Source organism: Macrobrachium rosenbergii, unplaced genomic scaffold, assembly GCF_040412425.1.
Source record: "Macrobrachium rosenbergii isolate ZJJX-2024 unplaced genomic scaffold, ASM4041242v1 13890, whole genome shotgun sequence".
Classification (NCBI taxonomy): domain Eukaryota; kingdom Metazoa; phylum Arthropoda; class Malacostraca; order Decapoda; family Palaemonidae; genus Macrobrachium; species Macrobrachium rosenbergii.
Window position 1 is genome coordinate 887,154 of NW_027100720.1, and position 9,032 is coordinate 896,185.

Genomic DNA, 9,032 nt, shown 5'->3' on the forward strand with positions numbered 1-9,032 from the left:
TAGTCTCCCAAGATGTGTTTATGATAAGACGTTGAGGGAAGAATGGACGGGAGACACTAAGTTTTTGTGGCTCTGAGGAAGACATAATAATAATTAATAATAATAATAATAATAATAATAATAATAATAATAATAATAATAATAATAATAATAACAGAATTAAGTGCGGACAAGAAAAAGTGCGGACAGAAAAAGTGCGGACGGCACAACAGTCTTCCTTTACAGAAACCTAAAAAGAAAGAAATAAATTCAGTCGGAATCTCAGAAGAGAAAACGCCATTTTTGTCCTGAAGAAATTCACTCCCAGCCTCGATCGCTACAGGAGAGAACTTCCCTTTGAGTTAATTAGCTGGAAAACGAATGATTTCTCTATATATATATATATTTTAAAGAAAATAATTCAATATTAAACGTTTGGTCTCGTCACGACATAGATTAAAACTTAGTTTATATTTGTAAAATTTCTATCATTCCATCGTATTTGAAATCATTGTTTTGAAGCTTCTCCAAAATGGCTGTTTACATGACCAGATAATCCCAAAAATATTTATAATCCATATTGACAGATTCTCAATTTACCAAACCCTCCTACGTATCAATATCGATTAGACATGATCTGAATCTTTCACCATTATTATAGCGTCAGGAAATGTCTGTTTACATAAACAGATAATCCCAAAAATATTTATAATCCAAATTGACAGATCCTCAATTTACCAAACCCTCCTACGCATCAATATCGATCAGACATTATTTGAATCTTTCACCATTATTATAGCGTCAGGAAATGTCTGTTTACATAACCAGATAATCCCAAAAATATTTATTCATAATCCAAATTGACAAATTCTCAATTTACCAAACCCTCCTACGCATCAGTATCGATTAGACATGATTTGAATCATGTCCCGCCATCATCACAGAAAAACTCATGAGAGATTTGGCCCCCTGAATAAACAATTACCTTCCGCTGGTCAACTTTCCAAATGGATGATGAATTGGTAAATATACACAAACACACAAATATTACCAGAAATCCGAGCGTATATTACCCATATTCATGAAGAATATCCTTGGGCCCTCCTGCCCTCGAGAGAACAGGGACAGCAAAACAAATATTCTCGACCCTCAGAGAATTATTAACTATGAGAGTCAATCATATGGACGACCTCTGCGCCAGATGGGACCTTGGTGTGTTTCTTGGTGACCTCCTCTGAGTACCAGAAATTGCTGGTATATGTCCACTGGCTTTGTGGGGATGTGGTGACAGTTTGCCCCAGTCTTTGGAGTGTTGCAAGGACGACTGTGGGTCGATTTATTCCAAAAGTCAGTCATTTGAAGATGGATGCCTTGTGGATGTATTGGCCAAATTTGATTCGCTTCTTTTCACTTGTTCCTGAGATGTGACCTTGTGACCTTGAAAATAGGTTTTATTGTGACCTTGAGAATAGGTTTTAATGTGACCTTGAAAATAGGTTTAATGTTACCTTGTGACCTTGAAAATAGGTTTTGGGTGTGATCTGCAGGTCAAATGATTTTTTATGAGGTTTGAGTAATTAATAATAATAATAATAATAATAATAATAATAATAATAATAATAATAATAATGACAAAGTCTACTCTTAAAAATGCTGGATTGTTTATTCTTCAAAGAAGAGAGAGAGAGAGAGAGAGAGAGAGAGAGAGAGAGAGAGAGAGAGAGAGAGAGAGAGAGAGAGAGAGGCACTGGAAGATGAGCCTCGTCTACCTGTTATTAAAGGGGAGAATGACAAGATGTCTGTGATAGCCTCTCTCTCTCTCTCTCTCTTTCTCCTTAAAAAATCCCCCATCTGGACATGGCGTCACTCATCCCAGTATTGTATTGAAGGCTAAATCTCTCCCTTCCCCCTCCCACCCTTCATTCCAGGATTCCAGGCTCCTCCCTCCATTCCAGGATTCCAGGTTCCTCCTCCTCCTTCCCCCTAACATCACCCCCTCCCTCCTCCTTAACCCGTCCTCACAACCCTTCCTCCACTTTACCTGGAACTGAACAGCTTGTATAATGTCTGGAAGACTCCCCCCCCTCCATGTCTGGAATTACACGATTTCACCGTAGGATTCATTCCAGTTTTCCAGGTAAAGCGTCTTTATTGTCCTTTCCCTTTCCCCATTCTCCAGTAGCACCGCCTCTCCCTCTTCCATTCTAGGCTTTCCAGGTATTCTGGAATTGATCAGTATTACCTAACTGGAAGACGAATTAGAGATCACTTACTTGATTCCAGTTTTCCAGGTAAAGCTTCTTCATTATCCCTTCCCTTTCCCCCCTTCCCATACCCCCTACTCATAGACAGCACCACCTGTTCCCCCTTCCAGTCTTAGCTTTCCAGATATTCTGGAACTGACCAGCATTACAGAACTGGAAGACGCCTCAGAGGCCCACATACTTGATCCTCTGGAATCCAGTCAGAGTCATTGAGGTTTCCAGACTGGAAACAGACTTCCAGAGATTTCCAGTCATTGAGGTTTCCAGACTTTGCTTCCTTCTCTATAAACGTCTGAAAACAGACTTCCAGGGATTTCCAGTCAGAGTCATTGAGGTTTCCAGACCTTCCTTCCTTCTCTATAAACGTCTGGAAACAAACTTCCAGAGATTTCCAGTCATTGAGGTTTCCAGACTTTCCTTCCTTCTCTATAAACGTCTGGAAGCAGACTTCCAGAGATTTCCAGTCACAGGTTTCCAGACTTTCCTTCCTTCTCTATAAACGTCTGGAAGCAGACTTCGAGATTTCCAGTCACTGAGGTTTCCAGACTTTCCTTCCTTCTCTATAAACGTCTGGAAGCAGACTTCAGAGATTTCAGTCACTGAGGTTTCCAGACTTTCCTTCCTTCTCTATAAACGTCTGGAAGCAGACTTCCAGAGATTTCCAGTCACTGAGGTTTCCAGACTTTCCTTCCTTCTCTATAAACGTCTGGAAGCAGACTTCCAGAGATTTCCAGTCACTGAGGTTTCCAGACTTTCCTTCCTTCTCTATAAACGTCTGGAAGCAGACTTCCAAAGATTTCCAGTCACTGAGGTTTCCAGACTTTCCTTCCTTCTCTATAAACGTCTGAAAACAGACTTCCAGAAACTTCCAGAGACTTCCAGGGAAAAGTCACCCGGATCCTGTCCAGGAAAAATGGCTGGAAAGGACTCTCCATGTCTTTTTTGAAGTGATAGGAAGCAGTTAAATCTGATGGCTATTGTTACTGGTTCTAGGAATGGTATATAATGTGTGTGTATTTTCAACTAATTCTTTTGGGACGCAGTTGCAAGCCCCCATCCCATTTCCCAACCTTTCTTCGACTTACAGCAGTCGACCACCAACCAGGTACATAATTCACCCCCTTAGATTCTCCACTAAACATGATAGCGAGTGGTGTCTCCTCCATGGGATTGAACCCTGGGTTATAGCTATGTGAGACCACAAATCTCCAGGTCAGAGAGTCTCTCTCTCTCTCTCTCTCTCTGACCTTGAAATACACCTGTTGCATTTAAGCTCCTCTGGGGGGAATGATTAGCTTGGGGAATCTCCTTCTCTCTTTGTGTTTCCAGGTGTCATTAGCTGTATGTCTGACTGTTTATCTCTCTATCTATTTAACTATCTTTCTATTTAAATATCTATACATCTATCTATCTATATATCTATGTATATCTATATATCTATACACTGATAGAATCTATTAACGCCACTTCGAAGTACAAAAGAACAAAGGACAGAAGAGCAATTGTACCTATCAGGGAACACAGAAGCTTGGATAGAATTCCAAAGCTAGGCAGTAGCAGGAAAAGAAAGTTCATAGCTGTGTAATCGAAAGAGGATAGATTTCCCAGAGGAGATATGAGAAGAGGCGGGTTGACGGATCCCATCAAACCGCCTGAGAAGCGGAACAGCTTCTGAAGTTCAGTGGAACAGTGAATCAGTCGAAAGAGTTGGTCACCTGTAGGGTGTTACCCAATGAATATTATCCCAAATTTTCACCAAAATCCGCCCAGTCGTTCTTGAGATATGACGTTTACAAGTTCAGACACTTAGTAAATCATTTAAATATAAAATATGAATATAAAAAATATAAATATAAAAAATATAAGTATAAATATGAATATACAAAATATAAAATATATAAAATTTAAATATAAAAATATAAATATAAAATATATATATGAAATGTAAATATTCAAAATATAAATATAAAACATAGATATGGAATATAAATATGAAAAATATATATATATAAAATATATTCAAAATATAAATATAAAATATAGATATAAATATAAAACATAGATATAGAATATATAAGTATAAAACATAGATATGAAATATAAATATGAAAAATATAAATATATAATATAGATATAAAGATATAAATATAAAATATAAAAAATATAAATACAAAATATATATATATAAAATATATACAAAATATAAAATATAGATATAAATATAAAATATAGATATTAAATATGTATATACAAAATATAAATATAAAACATAGAATATAGATATAAAATATAAAATATAGAAAATATAAATATAAAATATAAATATCATGTAAAACCCAACCATAAATATTTCCCCTGCGGAACATGAATAATCCCCACTCACCTTATGACTCATTGATTTATTCATGAGATCAAAGGTCAACTTTGACAGTGGCTGGGAAGTTTTTCCAACAAATATTATCCTTTACTGAACTATTATTATTATTATTATTATTATTATCTGAAATGAAGAAGCTTTTGGCTATACCAGAAATGATTCATCACAAGACCAGTTGAAACCAAATTAAATTTATGAATAAAATGATGTAAAATGATGTATATCTGCTTTTAATATCTTAAAATGTTTTCGTAATGATAAAAAAATAAATATATATATATATATATATATATATATATATATATATATATATATATATATATATATATATAATAAATATATATATATTATATATAATAAAACTACATAAATTTATTAATATCACTGTCGAAATTATCAATGACTTCCAGCAAATTCTGGAACCACAAAGAACCCTAACGAATTCGACATCGTTTTCCACAACTTTCCAGACGCTTCTCTGGACACGTTCCATCGCCCCTGGAAAGGGGGCTCTGGAAACCTCAATAACTCCTTATTGAATTCCACAACTGCTAAACTCCAGCTCTCAGTGGAGATGTCTTCCAGACATTATACAGCACTTTCCAGCCCCAGACAAAGAGAGGGATGGTTGTATGGGTTTGCTGGAAGAGAGAGAGAGAGAGAGAGAGAGAGAGAGAGAGAGAGAGAGAGAGAGAGAGAGAGAGAGAGAGAGAGGTTAGTATTGATGATGAGGAGGAGGAGGAAGGAGGCTGGAAAGGAGATAAAGTAGGGAGGAAGGTTAAGGCCAATGGACTGGAAGATCTGGAAGATCTGCTGTGACGCCATCGTGTCCCAGGTAGGATTTTCTTGAAAAAGGAATAGGATTTGTGTCTGTAGAGTAGACGTCTGGATAGTATTTGGTTTCTGTGGAGGCGTCTGTGTGACACTGACGTCATATCTCCTTTAGAATTATCACCCCTTTGAATTATCACCCTTTCACCACAGTTAATGTCTCAATACTTGCCTTTTAATCTTTGAGTCTTAGTCTCTTCTCTAGCCGGACTGAAAAGCTAAGTTCTCGTTCGACTAAGCTACGTTCTCCCGCTCTTCCTACATGACCAAGCCATTTCAGAGCTTGCTAGCTAGTCCATACTGGTGATTCACTTCTCCCATTGCTTACAAATTTTTCTAGGACCCACAGAATCAATCTGTAGTCTGTGATTCACTTCTCCCATTGCTTACAGACTTTTTAGGACCCACAGAATCAATCTGTAGTCTGCGATTCACTTCTCCCTTTGCTTACAGACTTTTTAGGACCCACAGAAGAAACCTGTATTCTTTAGGACCCACAGAAGAAGCCTGTAGTCTTTAGGACCCACAGAAGAAACCTGTGGTCTTTAGGACCCACAGAAGAAGCCTGTAGTCTTTAGGACCCACAGAAGATTCACTTCTGTTGACTTTCTCCAGTCATCTATCTTCCAGTTGAATGAGATGGGATATAAGTGACTGAGTCAGACGTAACATCTATTTACCCTTGAAGCTGCCTTACCTCAAAAATTACCTTTTTCTGCAGCGCATTGAAATTCATTTACCCTTCCTCCCAGTGTTGCCAAACCCGCGGTTTACCCGCCCAATTGGGCTACTTTTGAACTGCTTGCCGCGGCCTATGAAATGGTGCCGCTACTTACCTAAAATTGGGCTACTTTGGTGACACAAAACCGCGGCATCACTAAATCCGTTTTATAGGCCTTTACAAATGTAATATTTCATATTTATCGTAACGGAAAGACGTATATTGAATCTACCTCTATTTTGGATTTTAATAAATACTGTTTCAAGCATAATAATGAAATATTACAGTTTTTTTTTTTTTTTGTTTTAGCTGTTGGTTGATCAGACTGTCGCCGTCCAGACACTAAACAGGAATTGAGGCGTTAAGGGTAATTCATTTCGAAATATGAGTCACTGGTCAGATTCATTTTTCCCATTCAGTGAGAAGGTTGACTGCGTTAAGATGCCAAAAAAGTGCAATTTTAGTGTTTATAAGAAACATTATTATCCTAAATGGGAGAGTGAGGAACTCTTGAAATATTGGGTTAAAAGTGTTCTGGAGATGAAACAAAAGCACGATGTCGTTTTTGCAATGCTGTCATAAGAGCTCACCATTCAGATTTAATGAAACATGCTAATACTGGGACCCATAAATCATATGTAAAAGCAAGAGGAAGCAATGTTACGAGGTTTTTGGCCAGTACTTCATCTTTGCAAACCAAGCAGACTGACATCAACCAAAAAGCTACGGATTTGAAACTTTCCGTGTGCATTGCTTGCCATACCTAATTAAATTCTGTTGATCACATTGGGGAGGTAATAAACGAATGTAGAAAAAGCTGTAATTGTAGTAAAAATACACTATCCAATCAATGTTTCATGTCGGATAAAAAATTGGGCTACTTTTCAGGTTATTGCCGCTGTTTTTAAGGCTTTGTACCGCGGTTTGACTATCAAGTTATTTGGCAACCCTGCTTCCTCCATCGGGACGAATTTGCATATTTAATGAATCGGTTTCCTCGGAATTCATAGGATGAATGATTCCTTAGATGAGCGTGATTCAGAATGTACTCAGTCGTACAGAACCAGTCTAATTCTTATTCCGTGCGTCACTTTGTCTGGGGAATGGAAATTAGTGTCCCATGTTGTTGAGTCTGAAGAGAAAAGTGTGGAGAGAAAAAGTGCGGACGGGCAGACAAAGCCGGCACAATCGTTTATCTTTTACAGAAGACTAAAAAGAGTCGCTTAATCCGGTCGCAGAGAAATGAAAAATATTACCCTTCATAACTGAGACTCTCTCTCTCTCTCTGTATGAATAAATATGAATAAGTATGAATTCACGCGTAGACGAACTCAGCCTCATGGAAGGGGAAAGATGACATTAATTCATAATTTTCACAGAATAAAAATATCAATTCATATATGGGGCAACATTTTCTGCCCAAATTTCAGTCACATTTGGGGCAAGACCAGCAAACAGAATCTGAAATGGAAGCGTGAAATCCATTACACCTCTCTCTCTCTCTCTCTCTCCTAACAACAAGGGGTCTCCCCAACACTGGAAGTAGAAATGGGTAGAAGCATTTTTGTGTATTCAGAGCTCTCTCTCTCTCTCTCTCTCTCTGCAGTACACTTCAAGGAATGATGGTCTCTTTCTAATACTAAATAATATATATATATATAAGATACAGAAAAAGCTATATATATTTTCTCAATGTTTATTATTGTTTATTTCGATATGATTTGACCTGAAATTTTGACCCGGATGCCCGTACGTGAAGGAATAATGAATAACAGAGGTCAAAAAAGGATAATAAGTAAAGAAATATATAGAAATAAAAATAACAACAACATATAAATAAATCAAGACGCAATAAATATATAGTTGATTATGGCAGTATAAGTTAGGGAAACCAGTGTTAGGTTAGGTTAGGTTAGGTAAGGTTAGTTTAGGTTAGGTTAGGTTAGATTAGACTGAAGGGAGTTATAGTATCATCAGAACCTCAGAATCTAATTATCTTTAGTAAGTGAGGCAAACCAATATTAGGTTAGGTTAGGTTAGGTTAGGTCAGGTTAAAGGAAGTTAAAGTAGAATTATACCCTCAGAATCTAACCATCTATACCTTGATCTAAATTACCAGAAATTCTTTACATAACTGAGATTAAGCTAACACAACTGGAGCAACAATATTCCTGTCTACCAGCCAAAGTAAAAATAACTCTTAATTACATAGCAGCTTGATTAAAAAAAACTTATCGAAGACGAATCAACTTGTTCCATACAAGTAAAAAGCGACGCATGGTTTAGTTTGATGTTCCAACCATTGGACTGGAGACAGCCCGGTTTTTTATTTCCCCTGAAATATGGCTCTGTTCATCCTAACAGTTTACATAACTCGTCCCAACTATGTTAATATTGAAAGGGGGTGTAGGGGGGGAGGAGGAGGAGGTTGGAAAGGGAGAGAGGGAGAGGGAAGGAGAGGGAATATTTCAGGAGACTTGGTAGAGTCATCGGAACTATGTCAATATTGAAGGATGTTTCCTTAGATTCTTGTCATAACCTTGTTATTAGTGCAGTTAATAGGACATAAGTTTACTTATAGATCCTCTGATATTTAATGGAAGCTATACTACTATTCCTAAAATAATAATGATAATAATAATAATAACAATAATAATTGTAATAATAATAAATTATCATCACAAACCTTTTCCAAATTTTGGGGACAGTATTTCCTTTCACCTTCGCTGCGACCCTACACATGTGACTGACCACCTGATGCGTGATTCGCTGCTTGGGTTAGCAGAAGGATAATGGTTTTACCTGTATAGGGTCCCAAAGATGCCCTTCTTTTCCCACTCGTGGGATCGATTTTGGGGTA